Raw genomic sequence first — 20,873 nt, forward strand, 5'->3', positions numbered from 1 at the left:
GAGACCATCCTGGGCAACACAATTAGCAAGCTGGGCTCAGTTTCCAAAATGTTTGGTCCATGTGAAGGATCATAGCCAGAAGCCAATAGAGCATATGCCTTCTTCTCTGCATCAGCCCTGATCAGAGTATCGGCCTTGGTCACATCAGTGTCCTAGAGCTTCTTCATAGTCTGTCTGATCTGGTACTTGTTGGCTTTGACAGCCACCAGGAACACAAGGGTGCTTTCTTCTGTCTTCATAGTTGACTCCGTGTTCAGGAGGAAGCTATTGCTGGCTTGTGAAGCTTGTTTCTCCTGGGAGTGCTCTTCTGAGGGTAATTGGGTTGCCTCCAGAGCTGCTGTGTGTTGGGCTGCTGGAAATTGGGTGATAGGCACATCTTTTTGGGGCTGTGGAAACTTCAGCAGTGCCTGCTTTCCATTTAGAGCCTTTGCTTTGCTTTTTGGCTTTGGGAAGGGAAGGAACTTCCTTTGCTTTCAGTGCTGTCTTAGTGAAAAGGCTGTATATTGCTTTTTTTTTTTTTTTTGTATATTGCTTTTTGTAGAGTAGAGATTTCTTACATATATTTCCCTGTCTCTCTACCCAGATTCTTACCTGCATTACGTGAGAGGTTGAAATACTAGAACCCCACCCCTAGTTACCTAGTTAGGTGATAGCTAAGGGAAAACTTCAATTTTCCTTTAGGTGAAATTGGACCTGATAAAGGAATAATCATTGGGAAAAGTTTAGAGAAATTTGCAATGATGATAAGGAGAACAATGACAGCAATGGCTAACTTTGATAAACCATACACTGTGTTAAGCACGTGAATTGTCTTATTGTAACAATGTGATTAACACATGATGTTGATACTGTGAAGAACAGAGCAGCAGTGTAAGCCTAAGGTGCAGAGTTTTTTGGCTTTTTTTTTGGTGGGGGGCTTTTTGAGACAAGGTCTCACTGTGCAGTTCAGGCTGGCCTTGGTCACATCAGTGACCTAGGCTGGTCTTGTATTCCAGTGTAGCCCAGGCTGGTCTTGAACTTGCAACGATCCTCCTGCCTCAGCCTCCCCAGTGCTGGGATTACAGGTGTTCACCACCACGCCTGGCTAGGTGCATAGTTTTTGAAGCAGACGTCTTACACTGGCATCTCAGTTTTGCCATTATTTACTGTGTATCCTTGGACAAGAAAGCTCTGCCTCATTTTCCCATCTGTATGTGTAAAATGAAGGTACTAGCGAGTACCTGCCTCATAAAGTTGTGTGATACTTAAATGACTTAGTTATTTAGTTTAGCATAGTGCTTGGCATATAGAAAGTTCTTCCGAAATGTCAGCTGTTATAATTAAAATAGTTGTTCTCATTTAACAGATGGAAAAACAAAGGCTTGGAGAGAGGTAATTTGCCTAAGTCACATATCATATAAATGATGAAACCAGAGTTTTTGATGAAACTTCAGAGGTTTTACCCTTGGATGTTACACTGCGTCACTTAGGTTGAGAAAGAGACTGGACAAGAATTCCATCTTTAAAAAAAAAAAAAATTCCATCCTGTTGGTTTTGAGGTGGGTGTTGGTATAAAGGACAGCTTTGCCGGGCATGGTGGCACATGCCTGGAATGCTAGCTCTCTCCAGTAGGCTGAGGAAGGAAGATTGCGAGTTTGAACCCAGCCTGGACAACTTAGCAATTTAGTAAGACCCTATCTCAATATAAAAAATAAAAAAAGAGCTGGCAATATAGCTCAGTGAAAAGGCCCTGGGTTCAGTCCCTAGTACTACACAAATAAACAGTCTTAGGTTCTGACCTTCTTCATAATCCTAAGCATCTTATCACCAAAGTGTGTACCTCAATTCTCTGAATTGATTCTTTCCTAGATTCAAAGAAATTAGTAAATGATAGGTTAGTTATAGTCTTATTCTGCTGAGGGATTGTGTGTTTCCTGGGCCAGGAAATAAGTCAACAGGTGTCTTAGTACTCTTTGAACAAGAAATAGGAATTTATCTGGTCTCTGTTGTTATTATGGTCATTGCCCTTCTAATACAACTAGTAATGATGAGAAGCAGAGCAATGTACACAGTTCGAACCTTCATGTTTTGTACTTTACATGGATTGTGTCTTTTAATCCTTTTTTTTTTTCCCTTTGAGACAGGGTCTCACTGTGAATCCCTGGCTGGCCTCCAACTCAAGATCCTCCTGCTTCAGGCTTCCAAGTAGCTCGGATTACAGGTGTGTGTGGCCATTCCTGGGTTCATTTAATCCTTATAATAACCTAATAGTTGCTCTTGCTCTTGTTTTATAGAGCCAAAGAGAGGTTAGCAAACTTGCTTAGAGCCACACAGTAAATGGTAGAGCTGGGATTTGAATGAGTTGGCCTGGTTCCAGAGTCCATGTGCTCTGGTGCTTCTGATTTTCTCTAACCTGTGTAAAGTACAGATTGAGTATCCCTTAATTAAAATGTTTGAGACCAGAAATGTTTGAGATTTGGGAATTTTTATCTTTTTTAAAAAAACTTTTTTTGAGGCAGGGTCTCATTATGCAGGCTGGCCTTGAACTCACTTATGTAGTCCAGGCTGGCCTTGAACTCACAGCAATCCTCTGCCCTCAGCCTCTGGAGTGCTGGGACTACAGGTGTGTGCCACCAAGCCTGGCTGGAGTATTTTAGATTTTGGAATATTTGCCTAGATTTTACCAGGTGATCATCCCTGATTTGAAAATCTAAACTCCAACGTCTTTAACTCAAGAGTTTCTTAACGTAGTGGGACATGATGATGTGTGCCTGAAATCAACACTGTGGAGCGGGTGAGGCAGGAAGATTGCAAATTCAAGCTCAGCCTGGGCAACTTAGCGACTTCGACCTATCTCAGAATAAATACATATAAAAAGGGCTGGGGATACAGCAGAGTGTGAAGACGCTGGGTTCAGTCACTGTACCACAAACAAATAAACCAACCAAGCACAGTACCTATGCAGGTTGAAGTATTTGTTGTTATGGTTTGTGTCTGGGTGTCCCCCCAAAGCCTCATGCGACCATGGGGCAGGCTTTTAGAGTTCGACTGATTATGGGTGTGAGAGCTACACCCGCCCTGGGGTGGATAGTTTGCATATGTAAGGGAGAGGAAAAGGGTGCTTGAGGCCATTCCTGGCTTTTGTTTTTGTTGCTTTGCTGTGTTCTGCTGCCATGAGCTGTAATCCTCTGCCATGTGCCACTCTGCCTTGTAATCTGCCAAGTATGGACTGAAACCTCCACAAACTGTAAGCAAAATAAACCTTTCCTTCCTTAATTTTGGGCGTCAGGTATTTTGTCCCAGCAACGAGAGAAAAGTAACCAAGACATTTGTTTTTGTTTTTGTTTTTGTTTTGCAGTAGTAGAGGTTGAACCCTGGGTCTTCACATTGAGTTACATCCCCAGCCCTTCTTTTTATTTTGAGACAGTGTCTTGCAAAATTGTCCAGGCTAGGCTCAAACTTGTGATCTTTCTGCTGCAGCTTTCCAGAGTGCTGGGGTTATAAAGCATGTGCCACCATGCTTGGCTAGGCTGTGTGATTTAAGAAGTGGTAGGGCCACTTTGTTTTTACCACTGCAAAAAGGGAAAACTTCGACCACTGGATTGGAATAAGGAGCTCTGTGATCTTGTTTTGACCTTATTATCAACTTATGTCCAGGTCTTCATTTTTCTTAGCCTTGTTGTCCTCACTTATTTTATTTTACTTTCTATCTTTTTCAGACAGGGTCTTACTATGCAGTTCAGGCTAGTCTTGAATTCACTTTGTAGCCCAGGCTGGCCTTGAACTCGCTATGATCCTTCAGCCTCAGGCTCCTGAGTGTTGGGATTACAGGTGTGCTACCTACCACGGCCAGCTCTGTCCTCACGTATTAAACAAAGGAGTTGCTCTAGAAGGTCTCAGAGGTCTCTTTGAACTCTGATGTTCTGTGATCGTAGTAAGTAAGAAGAACAACACTTCTTAGTTCCTTGAGTTTGGAGCGGTTGTATTTGTGAAGTCTTTAGAGTATGTTCTTCATACAGGGAAAATGCTAATTTCCAGGAAAGGAGATGAGCTGCCTTTCTGAAGAAGGTAGGGCTGAACTCTTTTTTGAGGCTGGTTGCCAAGGGAACTGAGCCTGTGGTCAGCAGCAGCCAGGAATGCTTTGGGAGAAGCTTGGGTACAGATAACGAAAACAATCAGGTTTCAGTCCCTGCCTCCCTCCAACCCTTGAACTACCTTTTCATTTTCAGGCTACTAATTTTGAACACTTTCATGGGTAGGGCACTGTTTTAAGTAAAGTATCATATCATTAATCTTTATGAGATCTTATGAGAATAGGGCTTCTTCATTCAAATTTACAGATAATGTAACTGAAGTGAATAGAGTTAATTTGTGCACATTTACCCAAGTAGAAAACTGTTGGATCTATGCTTTTAATTACTAACATATTGCCTAGGTAAATCTAAAATAAATAAATAAATAAAATGAAACAGGACTGTTTAGTAACTTATTAATGCTTATTTGTTTGTTTTATAATTGTTTTGAGTGGTAGACTCTTGAAGTTGGAAAGAGCCTTTGAGGTAATTTAATGTAATCTCTCTGGAAATGCTTTCTATTGTCCCCCTGACAGATGATCATCCAAATTCGCTTAGAATACCTCCACTGAGGGGAGAGTGCATCACTTCTTAATGATGTTATTATGTTGTTGAAAAGCTCTTATTGGCAGAAAATTATTCTTCTTTTGAACTGAAATCTAATTGATACTTCTCATTAATTTTGGGTCTGTCCCTTGGAACCATGCAGGATAAATGTAATCTATCTTTTGCATGCCAGTCTTGTGAACTTTTGAAAATAATCTTCCTGTTGATAAAGCATATTTGTAATTTCCTCAAAGCATCTGAACTTGCTTTCAAATCAGATCAGTCTTCCCAAAAGCAATTTTTATGTGTCACTACTTTGCAAATGCACTGTAACAAAGCAGTACTTTACTTACTATGTTTTTTTTTTTTTTAGGTACAAAGTGGGCCTTTCCCGACAACCTGGGAAAATGGATCATGGTGTGCTAAGTCTTTGCAACTGCATATGAGTCTGGAGGGTTTGTAGTCTCCTACTTTTGTATTCTCTAGTGTGGCAGCCTGCAGTTTTGTGCAGTACTCTTGTTGGAACTCACAAAATGGCTGGAAGTATCCGGGCACTTGGTGAGCTGCATTACTTCATCTGGCCACTAGGTGATGAACAACTACAGACCCAGGCTGCCAGGGACGGTTTGTCCAGGACAGTTTCTGTTTGTAATTGAAAAGGCCATGAGATGTCATCTGGTACAACTTAATTGAAAGTTTTTTGTGGGGGGAGGGCAGAGATGGAAAACGTATTTTTAATGTACTTTGTCTCTCCTGGCTTTGTTCCAATTCTAAGTATTAATTTGGCTGAGATATTTCTTTGATTTTCATAGAAGAGAGCAAGAGCAGAGTTTATATATACAAGTTTTTTTTTTAATTTTTTTTTTTTATATATACAAGTTTTTAAAAAGTTTAATTTTTGCAGTCCTGGGGATTGAACCCAGGGCGTTTTCATGGAGCTGTCTCCTGTATCCTCCTTTTCTTTTTTGAATTTGAGGCAGAGTCTCACTAGTCATTAAATTGCCCAGGCTGGGTTTGAACTTGTCAGTCTCATACCTCAGCCTCCCAGAATGTTGGGACTTCAGGTATGTGCCACCATAGCCCGCCTCAACTTATTTTTTAATTGGTGCGTAAGAATACAAAAGTCGGGGATTGCAACTGGGAGCTAAATCTGGGCAAATTAGTGAGACCTTGTCTAAGTATTCCTCAGGCAGAGGGCTTGTATGTACAATATATAGAAAACTCAAAAAATATGAGACCCTGCCACAAATTAAAAGAAACAATAAGGGGCTGAGGATTTAGCTTAGTGGCACAGCGCCTGCCTGGCAAGCTCGAGGTCATGGGTTTGATTCCCGGTACTGGAAAAAAAAATGAATACAAGAAACAATAAAATAATGGACAAGTGAGATGAACAGACACTTTTCAGAAGTGCAAATGGCCAATAAATATAGAAAAAAATACAAAAATTGTACGTATTTATTTATGGTGTGCTGTGCAGTGTTTTAATACATGTGTGCATTGTATTTTTTTTTTTTTTGTTTTTTTGAGACAGGGTCTCACTATGCAGTTCAGGCTGGCCTTGAGCTCACTTTGTAGCCCAGGCTGGTCTTGAGCTCACAATGATCCTCCTGCCTCAGCCTCCCAAGTGCTGGGGTTACAGATATGCGCCACCATGCCCGACTAGTGTGCATTGTATAACATTTGAATCAATTGAAATATATATGTCCTCTTGAACATTTATCATATCTTTATAGTGACAACAGTCAAAAATTTTTCCTGTAGTTTTTTGAAAAAATACAGTATATTATTGGTATCTGTAGTTACTCTACTGTGTAAGTAGCACAGTAGAACTTTGTGTGTGTGTGTGTGTGTGTGTGTGTGTGTGAGATAGTAAAGATTGAACCCAGGGATTTGCTCATACTAGGCTAGCACTCTATCACTGAGTTATATCCCCAGCCCTTCTAAAAAATACCATTTTATTTTGAGATAGAACCTTGCTAAGTTGTCCAGGCTGGCCTTGAACTTGTGATCCTCCTGCCTCAGCCCCCTGAGTAGCTGGGATCATGGGTGTGTGCCACTCTCCTTGGCTTTGGCAGAACTGCTCGCTGCTCTCTAGCTCCTATAACTTGGTACTGGTTTACCAGCCTCCCTCCATCCACCACTCCTTTTGCTCTCCCTGGGCTCTGATAACCATCATTCTATTTTATACTTCCATGAGATCACCTTTTTTATTTTTTCAGTTTCACATATGAGTGACTTCATGCAGTACTCATCTTTCTGTTCCTAAGCTTATTTCATTTAGCATAATGACCTCTGGTTCTGCTAAGGTGTGTCCATATCATTGCAAATGACAGGATCTTTAAAAAGATTTAATGCTTTTTTAATGACTGATTAGTATTCCATTGGATATATGATCTACACTTTATCCTTTCACTAGTTGATGGATTCTTAGGTTGTTCCCATTCCTTGCTTATTGCGAATAGTACTCAAGTAAATGTGAAGATGCAAAAAAAAATTGTGAGGCTGCAAAAAAAAAAAAATGTGAGGCTGCACATGTATCATCTATGTCCAATTTTTATTTTATTTTTAATTGGTATATGTTTATAATACATGATATTTACATTCATTTTGGGAAATTGGTGTGTATATATAACATCTTGATCTTCAAAATTTTTTTTTTAGTTTTAGTTTTTATTGAGACAGGGTCTTGCTATGTAGTCCAGGCTGTCCTTGAACTCACTATGTAGCTCACACTGGCCTTGAACGCACTGCAATCCTCTTTCCTCAGCCTTCCCAGTGCTGGGTGTTTTTTATTTTTTGAGACAGGGTTTCGTTTTGTAATCCACACTGGTCTTGAACTCATTAACCTCCTACCTCACCTCCTTATTCTAATTTTTCTAAAGTTTCATATGTGAATGATACCTTGATTTCATTTAGGATTTTGTTGGTTTGTTTTTTTAAGTTGGGGTCCTACTCTGTAGAAGTAAGTTCTTTCTACTGTCTTCAGTTTCTGGTGATAAAGCTAAGAAGTACAATCCCAATTATATTCTTTTCCTTTTGTAAGTAATATCTCTTCTCTGTACATTTGTGAATTTTTCACTCATGGCTAGAGTTTCACCATAGTATGCTAAGGTATGTGTCTTTTAAAGTAACCTTTCTGGGCTAGGCATGGTGGTGTACTCCTGTAATCCCAGCACTCTGGAGTCTGAGGTAGAAGGATTTCTGGGAGTTCGAGGCCAGCCTGGGCTACAGTGTGAGCTCAAGGCCAGCCTGAACTGCATAGTGAGACCCTGTCTCAAAAAGACAACAAAACAAAATAAAGTAACCCTTCTAGACACTTGCTGAGCCTTTTCCACTTAAAAGTTAAGTCTTTTCTCAGTTGAAGGATATTTTATTGCTTTCCTTCTGTTTCCAGCTTCCTTCCTTGGCAGGTGAGGAAACTGAAACTGAAAAGTGAAGTGACTTACCCAGAGTCATACAGCTAGTTATAAATGAGCCTCAGGCAAAGAACTGGACTCCTCTGATGAACTAGACTTTTATTATATTAATATTGTTTCAGTGAAATGAGAAGGCCGTTGTAAGTAACTTGGAAATTTGTTAGTGAGAGAGGAATTTTGCCAAGCATTCATGAGGAGATGAAAAAGGAAGAAGAGATGATAAAATTCATTACAGTTAAAATGTGGCCTGTTTAAAGGATTGAAGAATTCACAATTCTCCTGGTAGCCCAGTTATTGGAGCTACCCCAAATCTCTAAAACTTAATAAAATGAGGAGTTGCATAAGCACTCAGAGAATTAGATGTATATAGTTAGGAGCTGGGTAAGTGTTGTCGTACCCCGTTGTAAATACTGGAAAACATAAAAATGGCATCTGAAGGCTTGGAGACAGACATCATAAACCAGGCCTTATCAGTGGTCTGGTTTCTGTTTTGAGTTCTGGCCTGGGATCCTTTTCTGATGGGAACCACCTGTTCCTGGTTCTGTTGATCTTTGGATTTCCCCAGCCCTTCAGTCCTTTCAGTTTTGAATGAAACTTGCCCCAAAGGGCGAGGTCAGTCCTTAGAGGACTTTGACAACTCACACCGGGTTGTTGTTGGCTTGTGTTTTTTTACCCCCTTTTTCTTTTCAGGGTTGTCTGGTATGTGACTGCATGAGGCGTGAGGCTCAGCAGGCTGTGATACAGACTAATTGATGGTGATTCAGCTGTTGTGTAAGGCCTGGGCAGTGTCATTTCTTTGGGTAACCAGGAAAACATGACCAAAGACATTGGGTTTCACCCACAGACAGCTTAAATTTAAGAGCATAACTGGGTGTGGGGCACACACCTATAATCTCAGCACTCAGGAGGCTGAGGCAGGAGGATTGCAAGAGTACAAGGCCAGCCTGGGCTACACAATGAGTTCAGGGACAGCCTGAACTATACAGTGAGACCCTGTCTCAAAAAAAAAAAAAAAAAAGTTAGGAGCATAATCACCAGAGAGCTGATCACATTCCCTTTTTGTTGTTTTGAGACAGGGTCTCACTGTGCAGTTCAGGCTGGTCTTGAGCTCACTTTGTAGCCCAGGCTGGTCTCGAACTTGCAACGATCCTCCTGCCTCAGCTTCCCTTGTGCTGGGATTGCAGACGTGCATCACCACATCCGGCTGATCACATTCTCTTTACCCTGGGCTTGTTGAAAAGAAAGGCTTTTATCTCAGCTTCGCTCCTTACTTACTTCTATTTATTCAAGTTTTTAGTTTCCTGATGCTGTGCTAGCTACTAAACCTTGATGATATGTCTCCCAGGATTGCTGCTTTGTGAAGTGACTTGTATCTCCTCTAGGTACCATCTTCCTCAACCAGGCTCTTTACAGAAAGCAGCTGTTCTCTTTGCTGTAAGCCTGGTTTCCACCAGATTACAGTTTCATGTGGAGTCTTTACAAATGGAACCATCTCGTCCTTCAGTTCATTTACTGCTCCCCCATGACTTTCCTGTCTTCCCTGGGATTCTAGAGCTGCTTTTAGACTTTCAAATACCTTCCCCCTTTGAGACTTGTGCTGGCTAGCAGGACCACCTGATCTTTCTCCTTGAAGCTGACATCTATACTCATTTCTCCTGTGTTGAAGACTTCTGGTGTCTGACCTTTCCTTCTGGGCCTGTGACCACAGTTGGGGGATTGGTAAGTCTGTGGCCAAAGATTCAGAACAAAGTGTAGAATTACGAGGGTTAGTATTAACATTTTCAGATGTGGGCAAATGGCAAGCTAGTCAAGGCCAGTGGTAGGTGCGAGGGACAGAGAAAGTTTAGTGTCTGAAACAAAAGATGTCCTTTGTAGGCTGCGACTTTTACCTTTTTTTTTTGAGACAGGGTCTCACTATGTAGTCCAGGCTGACCTCAAACTGATGGTAATCTCCTGCCTCAGCTCCCTAAGTGCTGGCATTACAGGTGCCCATCACACGCCTGGTTAGTACTTGTTAATTTACAGAGAATTTTTTCTCTGTAATTACTTTTTGGGGGCTAGGGATATAGCTCGGTGATAGAGTGCTTATCTAGCACTTGTGCGGCCCTGGGTTTGATCTTCAGTACCACAAATATAAACAAAAAATCCAACGTACATACACATACATACACACAGAAGTGTAATTTTCAGAGTGTATTGTAAATACACAACAAAAAAAATCAAGACTGTAAATATTTTGAGCTCTACTGCCCCTACCCCATTTCAGGTGTTTCTCTATTCCCTAGAGGTAGCTGATCTGATTGGGCCGAGACCCACACAGAACCAGACCAGACCTTCTGACACGAGAGGAGTCTTTTATTGCAGGCAGGGGAGCGACATGGCGGGCTGCCCAGTGGACTAGGACAGCCCCGAGCTGAGCAAAGCATGGGGTTTTTAAAGCTAGCTTTGGGGAGGGTGTCTGTGGGCCAGAACATTTTCCGGGAGGGGGTGTTGGTGGGCCAGAACAGCCTGAGTGGGGGGTTGTCGTTTGTCAGAACGTCTGGTCTTGCCAAGGTGGATGAGGGCGAGGTTGGCTTTTGTCGTGGGGAACTGGAGGGGGACAGATGAAGAGGACGGAGTTTTTAACTCCTTAATAAAAGAGCTTAAATCCCCCGCAGGGGTGGGGGGGGTGCCTTGTGACTTACCATTTTAGACTTGATTTAACAGGGATGGGGCGACATATCTTGTTGGTAGCTATTTTTTGTTGAGGAGGTGCATAGTTAGGTTTGTTTTTAGGGTATTTTGTCTGGATCATCAGTGGGGACCAGCTGAAATTGGAAATCTGAAAGAAGTATAAGGTTAAAATTTTGAGTTGTTAATTTTTGGACCATGTTGTGAATGAGGGAGAAATGCAGGATGCTGCGAGGAGAAGAGCACACATGGCGGCGGGGGGCTTTCAGCAGCGCCCAGGTGGGTAGAGGAACCGGTCAGGCTGAACCTGGAAGGGAGCTGAGTCTTTGTCGGGCTTTGGTGAACACTGGTCCGTATAGGATTGGAGGAGGTGACGGTAGGTTAGTGGTTTGGGATGTACATATTAGGCTTTCCTTTCTTTTTTTTTATTTTAAAAATTAAAAAAAAGACAAAATCAAAACAACACAAAAACGATACATACCTCAAAACAAGGCTTTTCTTTCTGTGTGTTTACATATATGCTGTGAACCCAGAAAAAATTTGAAGTATTATTCTTTGTGTCTTTTTTTTTTTTGGTCTCATTTACACAAATGGGATCACATTCATATATCACCCTGGTACTTTGTTTCAAAGATGTGCCTTTGGGGTATGATGGTGCATGCCTGTAGTCCCAGGACTTGGGAGGCTGAGGCATGAGGATTGCCTCAAATTTGAGGCCAGCCTACATTTCATAGTGAATTCAAGGCCAGCCTGAATTACATAACTAGATCCTATATTAAAAAAAAAACTAAAAATAAAAAAATAAAAAATTTCTTTGACAGCTGGGTGTGGTGGAGCATACCTGTAATCCCAACACATACTAATTCAAAATAAAAAATAAGGGCTGGGGATGTAGCTCAGTGTGAAGGCCTTGAATTGGGTCCCAAGTATTGCATGGGGGGAAATCTGCCTTGACAGCATATTCTGTGTTAGTACATAAAGATGCAACTCATTCTTTTTGGCTGCTGTATAGTATTTCACAGAATGGATAGTACTGTGTTTTATGTGGTTGTTTTCCTATTCAGAGACAAGGTCTTCCTAGTTTTTTGGTTTTTTGTTTGTTTTTTTTGTTGTTGTTGTTTTGTTTTTTGTTTTTTTTCCAGTACCGGCAATTGAACTCACAACTTTGAGCTTGCCAGGTAGGCGCTGTGCTGCTGAGCTAAATCCCCAGCCCCTTAGTTTTTTATCATTATGAATGATCTATTTTTTCAGTGCTAGGAATTGAACCCCCAGCTTCATGCTTGCTAGGCAAGTGCTCTGTCACTGAACTACACCTATAAATGATTGATTCTTTTTATAATTTGAATGTTGAGTCCCCTCCCCCCATTCTTTTACTTATAATCCCTGGGAGATCTGGACCTCTTAACTGCTTCAGTTACCTACCATCTACATATGGCTGATTCCCACATAGTCCACCCAAAACTTTCTTCAGACCAGAATATCCAACTGAGTAGATGGCCAACCCTACTGCAATGTTTTATATCTTGGCAAAACAGAGTCCTCTGGTTTTTCCCACGTGTTCTTTGTCCTATGTCTTTTTGAGACAGGATCTCACTATGCAGTTCAGGCTGGCCTTGAGCTCACTTTGTAGCCCAGGCGGGTCTCCAACTCCCAATGATCCTCCTGCCTCAACCTCCTGAGTGCTGGCATTATAAGTGTGTGCCACCATGCCCGGCTTTCTGTGTCTTTTATCGTATACATTGTAAACTGTGTAATGGCTGAAACTCAAAACCTAGTAATGATTAGAAGTTCTTCCCTTTCCATATCTGACAACCAGTCAGTCACCAGGACTTGTCCTTCTTACCTCCTCAGTATTTTGTTTTGTTTTGTTTTGTTTTTTTCGGGTACCCAGAACTGAACTCGCGACCTTGCGCTTGCCAGGCAGGCACTGTGCCGCTGAGCTAAATCCCCAGCCCCATCCTCAGTATTTTTTAAGTCTAATCACTTTCTGTCTTCATTAATACTACCTTATATTTTAGATTCCTAATTTAGAAAATAAGAGTATTTTTGAGGATTCAATGAATTTATAGATGTAAAATGCTTAGAAGAATAAATCGACACCTGTGTACTGTGTGAATGTTATTTTTTTCATCTTGGTCTGTATAACCCACTCTCTTCTCTGCTTCCAGTCTTCATTTTCTCCCACCTCACCTCCACTTCATTTTCTACACTGCAGTCAGACTGGTCTTTTAAATGTCAGGGTGATCACGATGTCATTTCTCTGCTTAGGGAAACTTCAGTGATACTTCCACTGAGCCTTTGCGCATGTTATACTTAGAATATTTCTCCCTCCCTCCCTCTTTCTTGGTGGTAGTTTTACTGGGACTTGAAACCACAATCTCACTCACACACGCTAGGCAAGTGTTCTACCACTGTGCTGCATCCCTATCCCTTTTAGTTTTATTGTAAGATAAGAATATCATAAGTTTCTAAGATAGCCTTGAACTCTTGATCCTCCTGCCTCAGCCTTCCATGTGGCTGGGATTATATGCATGTGCCACTCTGCCTGGCTTTTTGATCTTTGAAGGGCTGGTTTTTATTGCGATACCAGCTTTTAATTGTCATTACCCCAGAGAGGCCTTTCTCTGACTAAAGATCCTGAAGTTGCCACCCATATACTTTCTATCCCAGTACTTTATTTTATCTAACAGTTACTACTATCTGATAATTCTCTGCCTTATTTGCATATTTGTTGATAATCTCTTCCAATTAGAGTTTGGTCCTTGGGTTTTTTTTCTTTTTTGTCTTTTTGAGACAGGGTTTCACTATACAGTTCAGGCTGGTCTTAAACTCACTTTGTAGTTCAAGCTGGCCTCGAACTCAAAACAATCCACCTGCTTCAGCCTCCTGAGTGCTGGGATTACAGGCGTGCGCTACCATGCCCGGCCCTGGTCCTTGGTTTATTATTTTTCTCCTTATTTGATCACCTTTGGAGAGTTCAGTGTTTGCCGAGATGAACTGTCTAACATGCTTGAGATGAGCCAGCTAACGTGGTTGTCTTGAGTCTGAGTCATATTCATGAAACCAGAGTAAGCCTGACGGGACTTTCCTACGATGGGAGCACTTATGCTGAGGATCCAGGTGGATCAGGGTAGGCAGATTGTTTACCTGGGGGGGTGCAGGCCAAATAATTTAAGAGTGGAGTGAAGTATTAAGCAAGATAGGGAAGGAGGGAGGGGAGAGGAAGAAGTAAAAAGGATTAAGATGGTTATGTCCCTGTACCAATTCCCCACATGTACTAATAAAAAAAAGCAAGGTAGGAAGCAAAGGCCTGAGGGTAAAGTGAGGCAAGGCTAACACAGTAAGCTGAGTCATTAGGTCAGAAGTCTAGCCTCATGATGTACCCTGTATCCCAGCACTTGGGAGACAGAGGCAGGAGGATAACTGTGACTTAGAGGTCAACCTGGGCTATGTAGTGAGATCTTGTTTCATAAACAAACAAAAAACAACTCTCCCCCCAGAAACCCCCAAACCAAACCAGACAAACTAACAAAAAACCTAGAGGATCAGGATAGTAAGTGGAATGTAAGAAGGGACAGAGGGAGCAATTCAGGATTAGGGTCATAATGTGATTGTGGAGATTACTTAAGTCATCTTCTACCATTCTTCTCTCTTTATTTTGGAACTAGCTTTTGGAGTATAGAAAAGACAGGTAGCTGACATACAAGGGTTTGAGAGATTATATTTTATTTGTACTATTATGTGCTATTTACTTTAAAATTACATCCTCAGAAATCCTTACCTTTTCCCTCCTCAGTTTCTACTGTGAAGAGCATGTCTTCCAGTCTTAAATATGTCAGGTATGGGGCCGGGGATTTAGCTCAGTGGTGCAGCGCTTGCCTGGCAAGCATGAGGTTTCGAGTTCAATTCCTGGTACCAATAGCAACAACAACAAACTACACACACACACACACACACACACACACACATATCAGGTTCAACTAGCTTTTTTTTTTTTTGGTCCCTGGAATTGAACTCATGACCTCAGGCTTGCCAGGCAAGTGCTTATGCTGCTGAGCTACATCCCCGGCCCCAGCTAGCTTATTTTTGAAACAAATTTTCTACACACAATCCTATAAGGGTCTTGGAGCCCCATTCAGTTAGGAAGAAGGGAGTGAGCACTCCTCAGGATGCCTCTTCGAACTGAACCAGGCGTTGGAGCTGGCTTCAGCAGCCTCAGAAATTCAGCATTCTCTTGAGCCCAAACCTGGGATTTCACTATGAATTTTTGAGGGACTGAAAGTGTAGACTATAGGTAGTACTCTATCAGTGAGACGTAGAAGTATTAGAAGTCTGGCTGGATGTGCATGGATGGTGGGATCTGAGGGTGCAGCCTCAAGCTTTCTGACCTGGAATGGTCCTTGAGTTTACAGCAGGATCAGTGGGCTTTAATATACCAAGCAGAAGGTCATGAGCAGTGTTAGTCATTAGCTTTTAGAGGCATTCTTTGTGTTTTTCTATGTAGGCTGGAACTGGAGCTCTTTCGTAGGCTGAGGGGGAGTTATGAGAATATAAATAGTGCTAAAGAGGGGTGTGTTCTCTTTTAGAAGTTGGATGGAATGATTTTATGCATAAACTGGACAGTCTGTGGCTGGCCACTTAGCGTTTATAAGATGAAACAACTGTGCTTCTCTCCTAGGTTTTGCTGGGAAAGTCAACCTGAGACAGTGAGCTGTCGTGAGCATTGTTGGCGATCTTCCCCCGTGTGCCCCCTGTGTGCTCAGCCCTCTGTACTCTAAGCCCCGCACCCCGATGTCCTGCCTTTTCTGCTGTGGAGCCTTCGGATTGCACTTTCTACTCAGACTTTTTCTTGTGTTGCTCACTCCATGTTCAGCTTGACTCTCTGACTCTGCATGATCCCTGATTTCGACTTGGCTAGCCTGCTTTGAGTAGTGGCCTTCCTTACTGGTTGCCCTAGGTCTAGATCTATGGTTTTGAAGCTTTATTCTCTTGGAATTACCTGTGGGGGTGAGGATGGGGCTGGATACTTGTTAAAAGGAGATACTCCTAGGTGTGTGTTCTAATTTAGTAGGTAGAGAACAGTGATCAGGAATCTGTAGTTTGATCATGCTTGCAGGTGATTCTGACACCAATCCCCTAAGATCCTATCTGGAAAAACTCTAATGTGAGGTCTGTGCCATGCTCTTCTCAAGGGTCAGGAAGGGGATTTGAACCCTATACTTAGATCCTAAGAGCCTAGGAACTTCACTGCCCATTGGGCAGTAGAGATTGGTGCCCTGTCCCCTTGTTGCTCAGAAGGGGTGGAGAGAGCCCAGATGAGGTTGAGAGCTTAATGTTCCTCTGTTGCAGATCAGTCCCTTTGGGATTTACAGGAGGTTTTGGCCTCAGAAAACAGTTGAGAACTTCAGATCTGCTTCTGGAGTTCTTCGCATCTCTGTGCACACTGACCCTGCCCTAACACAGGCCTTCCTCATCTAGTTTCCAAGCTGTCCTCACTTGCCATTGTGGCCAAATTCTACTCTCCTCCCATTCGCCTTCTGTAAACAACTTGATCTCATCCTTCTTTAAAAATCCTCTCTTGAATCCCTTTTATCTATATAATCGAGTTTAAATGTCTCAGGTTGGAATAGAGTCTTACATAATTTGGCCAAATCATAGTCTATGAGGCCGCATAGGACCTGGTTCCTGTATATTTTACAAATCTCATTCCACCCACACTCCTCTGTTCATGCTGCAGGCACCCTCACTGGCTCACAGTTCCTTGACCTCTCCTCCAGCTGTCTAGAACCTCAGGACTTTGCAGTACCATATGGCCTCCGCTGGGATTATTGTACCCTATTTTTCATCTCATTAACTAGTCTTCGCCTTTGAAGTGTAAACTAAGCATTATCTCTTCTCAGAGGTCTTATTTAAAATAATTATCTTAGTACCCTACTTGCTTCCAGGTAGACTGTTTTCTGTCTTTCTCTTCTAGTAGATTTTAGTAGATTGCTCTGGTTTGTTTTTTGTTTTTTGTTTTTTTTTTTGAGACAGGGTCTTACTGTGTAGCTCAAACTGACTTCAGACTCCCAGTGATCCTTCTGCCTCAGAGCCTCCCAAGTTTTGGGATTACAAATATGTGCCATCATGCTCCACACTCTTCTAGTAATTTTTATTTATATTTTTTTGGTACTGGGAATTGAACTTAGGACCTTGGGCTTGCTAAGTAGGCACTTATGCCACTGAGCTGCGTCCCTTGTTCTTCTAGTAATTATAAACTCCATAAGGGGGTTGGCGATATAGCTCAGTGGCATGGTGCCTGCCTGGCAAGTGAGAGATTGTTGGTTTGATTCCTGGTTCAAAAAAACCCAAACAATCCATAAGGACAAAGCTTTTCTTGTTCATGGTTGTATTTTCAGTGCCTGGTGTATAGAGACAGTCAGTAAGCACTTGTTGACTAATTGACATTTTTATCTTCCTCTTAGTATCTGTTTTGCTGCATTACAGCTTTGTACGGTTCTTGCCCATTGTATGAGCCCGTTGCCTCTGCTGGAAGCATCCATTCTTTCATCAGCTTGTCAGATTTTTTTCCTGTCCTTTACTGGTTCTCTAAGCATTTCTTGGATTTTCCCAAGCAGTGCTTGTTCAACAGAGACAGTACTTTGTTCTTCTCAAATAGAATTTTTCATCCCATGTTGTGATTTCACCTATGCAAGAAATGTGTCTTTTGCCAGGCAGGTGGCACATGCCTATAATCCCAGCACTTGGGAGCCTGAGGCAGGAGGATTGCTGTGAGCTTGAGACCAGCCTGGGTTACAAAGTGAGCTCAAGGCCAGCCTGAACTACATAGTGAGACCCTGTCTCAAAAAGACAAAAAACAAACAAACAAAAAACCCACAAAAAACCAAACCCAAAAAGAAATAAGTGGTTTGCCTCTGTTTTATAGAAAAATAGCAGAACTGATATTTGGTGAACTGGCCTGTATCTGAGGAGCTCTCCTTTTGCCTGTATTCCCGCCAACAAAATAAAACAAGCAAATCAGCAGCCCCAGAACCACAGAGGAGAAAGGGGCTGCCTTTTGTTAAGGGTAACAGAGAAAAACAGTGACCATGGTATTCAGAAAAGTGTGGAGTTTTTTCCTTGATCATACCCTTGGTGACTTTTTGTGACACTAGCAAAGCCATTGTACAACCTAGTAGAAATGAGTTGAGGTGAAACACTATTAAATGTAAACTAAAGCATTTAGTTTACTAAATAATGTCTAGTTTTTTTTAAAATATAAATAAAGTGATATAAAGTGATATCTGAACATTTTTGTTGAGGGGAACAAAATGTAACATTGATGTGCCAATACATTTTACTTAAAAATATGTCTTATGGTAGCTAGTCATAATACATATGTGTATAATCCCTGCACACAGGAGGCTGAGGTAGGAAGTATTGCCATAAATTCAAGGCCATCCTGGGCTACATAGCAAGACCCTATCTCAAAACCACCCTCCACTCCCCTGACAAACAAACGAAAACGTCTTAGGGGCGAGGTAGGTAGCATATGTGCCTAGCATACATGCACACGAGACACTGGATTTGATCCCCAGCACAACCAAACAAAGCAAAACAAACCCAGAACAGTTGAGTAACTTATAGTGGATATTGCTGTATTGATACAGATACATCTGTGATGCACTCGTATGGTTCAGTTTTCAAAATCTATTAAGAGTGTTGGGCATGGTGGTGCACGCCTGTAATTCCACCACTCAGCAGGCTGAGGCAGGAAGATTGCTGTGAGTTCCAGGCCAGTCTGGGCACTATAGTGAGTTCAAGGCCAGGCTGAACTACATAGTGAGACGCTGTCTCAAAAAAAAAATCTATTAAGAGAAAACTAGAGATGAGCAGAATAGTGTTTATGGCTGTTGTACTAGTGTTAGTATTTGTATGAAGAAAGAGGAGAACTCTCTATACTTGTTCAGTACCGAGACAAAAGGAGGAAGTGCTTTGGTTGTATTTGAAATGCGAAATACCTGTGTATGCCAGGGTGCCCCATTGTTTGTCTTAGTTTACCCACCCTCCATTTGTTTTACTAGCTTCTCCTTGCTGTTACATGCATTAGAAATCTAGGGGTCCCTCCCACCTTTTGAGGTACTGGAGATTGAACTCAGGACCTTTACACTGTGCACAACTTTTTCTGAAACAGGATCTCACTATTGTCCAGGCTGGCCTCAAACTCATGGCAGTCCTTTAGCCTCCCAAGCTGGGATCATATACCAAACTTAGCCCCAGACCTTTTAAATTAATTAATTAATTAGTTTTTAATTAAGTTTATTGGTACATTTTAGGAATACACAGTGTCATATTCATCATAGGGACTTTATACCTGTACACGATATAACTTGATTCTTGTTTTTGTTTTTTTGAGACAGGGTCTCAATGTGTAGTTCAGAGTAGCCTGGAACTCACTGTGTAGCCCATGTTGGCCTCAAATTCAGCAGTCCTCCTGTGTCAGCCTCCTGAGTGCTGAGATTACAGACGTGTGCCACCACACCTAGGTAACTTGATTCTTTTATTTTCCCATCCCCCTACTCTCCCTTCAACTGTCTTCCCCTCCTTATTTACAAAAGCTTCGTTTCCATTTTTCCTTTCTTTTCTCATTTTTTTTCTTTTCCCTTCCTTCCTTTTGCCTTCTCCCCTCCCTAGTTTCCCTTCCCATTTGAACATTTTCTTCCTGTTTCACAATTATCTATTATACATTTTGGTCCATCCTTATACTTTCAGTTTCTCAAACCAGAAAAACAATGTGGTGTTTACATGTGCGTGTCTGATTTATCTTACTTAAGAGTATGGCCTCGCCAGCCGTGGTGGCGCATGCCTGTAATCCCAGCACTCGGGAGGCTGAGGCAGGAGGATTATTGTGAGTTTGAGACCAGCCTGGGCTACAAAGTGAGCTCAAGGCCAGCCTGAACTGCATAGCGAGACCCTGTCTCAAAAAGACAAAAACAAACCAAAAAAAAAAAAAAAATTATGGCCTCAGGGTACATCCATTTAGCTAGAAATGTCTCAAGTTTATCCTTCTTTATTGCAGAGTAGTATTCCCTTGTATAAAAGGACCCACATCTTCATTATCCGTTCATCAGTTGATGGGCATTTGGGCTGTTCCCAAGATTTAGCTATTACCAACTGCCACTGTAAACATGGTTATGCATATATTGCTGTGGTATGATGCATTTAATTCTTTCAGGAAGATGCCAAGAAGGGGAATAGCTGGGTCCTAGTTTTTTGAGGAATCTCCATTCAGATTTCCACAGTGGGTGCACCTGTTTGTACTCTTACCAACAGTGGAGAAAGGTTCCTTTTTCCTTACAGCCCTGCAGCATTTGTTATTGGTTAATTTCTTGATAAGAGCCATTCTTTCTAGAGCAACGTGGAATCTCTGTTGTTTTAATTTGCATCTCTCGAATGACCAGTGACATTGAATATTTTCTCATATGTTTATTTGCTGTATCTACTTCTTTGTCTGAGAAGTGTCTGTTCATTTCAGATGCCCATTTTTGGATTGGGTCTTTCAGTTTGGGGATCTGATTTTTTTTTGAGTTCTTATATATTCTAGATATTAGTCCTTTGTCTGAGGAACAGCTAGCAGAATTTTTTCTCTCTTTTTTTTTTTGGTTTTTGGTTTTTCTCCGGTACCGGGAACCAAACTCACGACCTTGCGCATGCGAGGCAGGCGCTTTTGCCACTGAGCTAAATCCTCAGCCCCCTTTCTCTTTTGCCAGTACCTTGCTATTTTTATTATGGTAGCTTTGTAGTATAATTTCAGGTCTGGGATTGTGATGCCCTCTGCCTTGCCTTTGTTGCCCAGAATTACCTTTGCTATTCTAGTTTTCTTCTGGTTCCAAATGAATTTTATGATTATTTTCTCTAATTCTGTGAGATATGCTGTTGGAATTTTGATCAGACTTGTATTAAATCTTTGTAACAATTTTGGAAGTATAGCCATTTTCACTATGTTGTTTCTCCCTACCCAAGAGCAAGGAGTATTTTTCCATTTTCTAATATTCTCTTCACTCTCCTTTTTCAGAGCACTGTAATTTTTTCCTACACTGTGGGTTGTCTCTTCACTCTCTTCCTCTCCTTCTCTTCCTCCTGGTTTAGCTTCGTGAGTAGTGGGAGTTTCCCATGGTTTTGTTTTGGTCTTTTTTTTTTTTTTTTTTTT

At 41.7% G+C, this 20,873-nt stretch overlaps 1 long non-coding RNA gene across 10 annotated transcripts in view; it reads left to right on the forward strand.

Annotated features, from left to right (window-relative positions):
• Positions 1-20,873, forward strand: part of LOC102010919 — a 65,009-nt gene that overhangs the window by 15,743 nt on the left and 28,393 nt on the right. For 3 of the 10 annotated variants that reach the window (XR_001234215.1, XR_001234214.1, XR_001234218.1), the window contains exon 4: positions 4,972-5,624. This is a non-coding gene — a long non-coding RNA (uncharacterized LOC102010919). Of the gene's footprint in view, positions 1-1,345; positions 1,539-2,123; positions 2,165-4,971; positions 5,625-19,083; positions 19,125-20,873 lie in introns of those variants that run through there. The other 7 variants (XR_001234223.1, XR_001234221.1, XR_001234220.1 and 4 more) reach the window with 7 other exon arrangements.

The sequence above is a fragment of the Chinchilla lanigera genome, unplaced genomic scaffold (genome assembly GCF_000276665.1).
Source record: "Chinchilla lanigera isolate Chin_1 unplaced genomic scaffold, ChiLan1.0 scaffold00023, whole genome shotgun sequence".
Classification (NCBI taxonomy): Eukaryota; Metazoa; Chordata; class Mammalia; order Rodentia; family Chinchillidae; genus Chinchilla; species Chinchilla lanigera.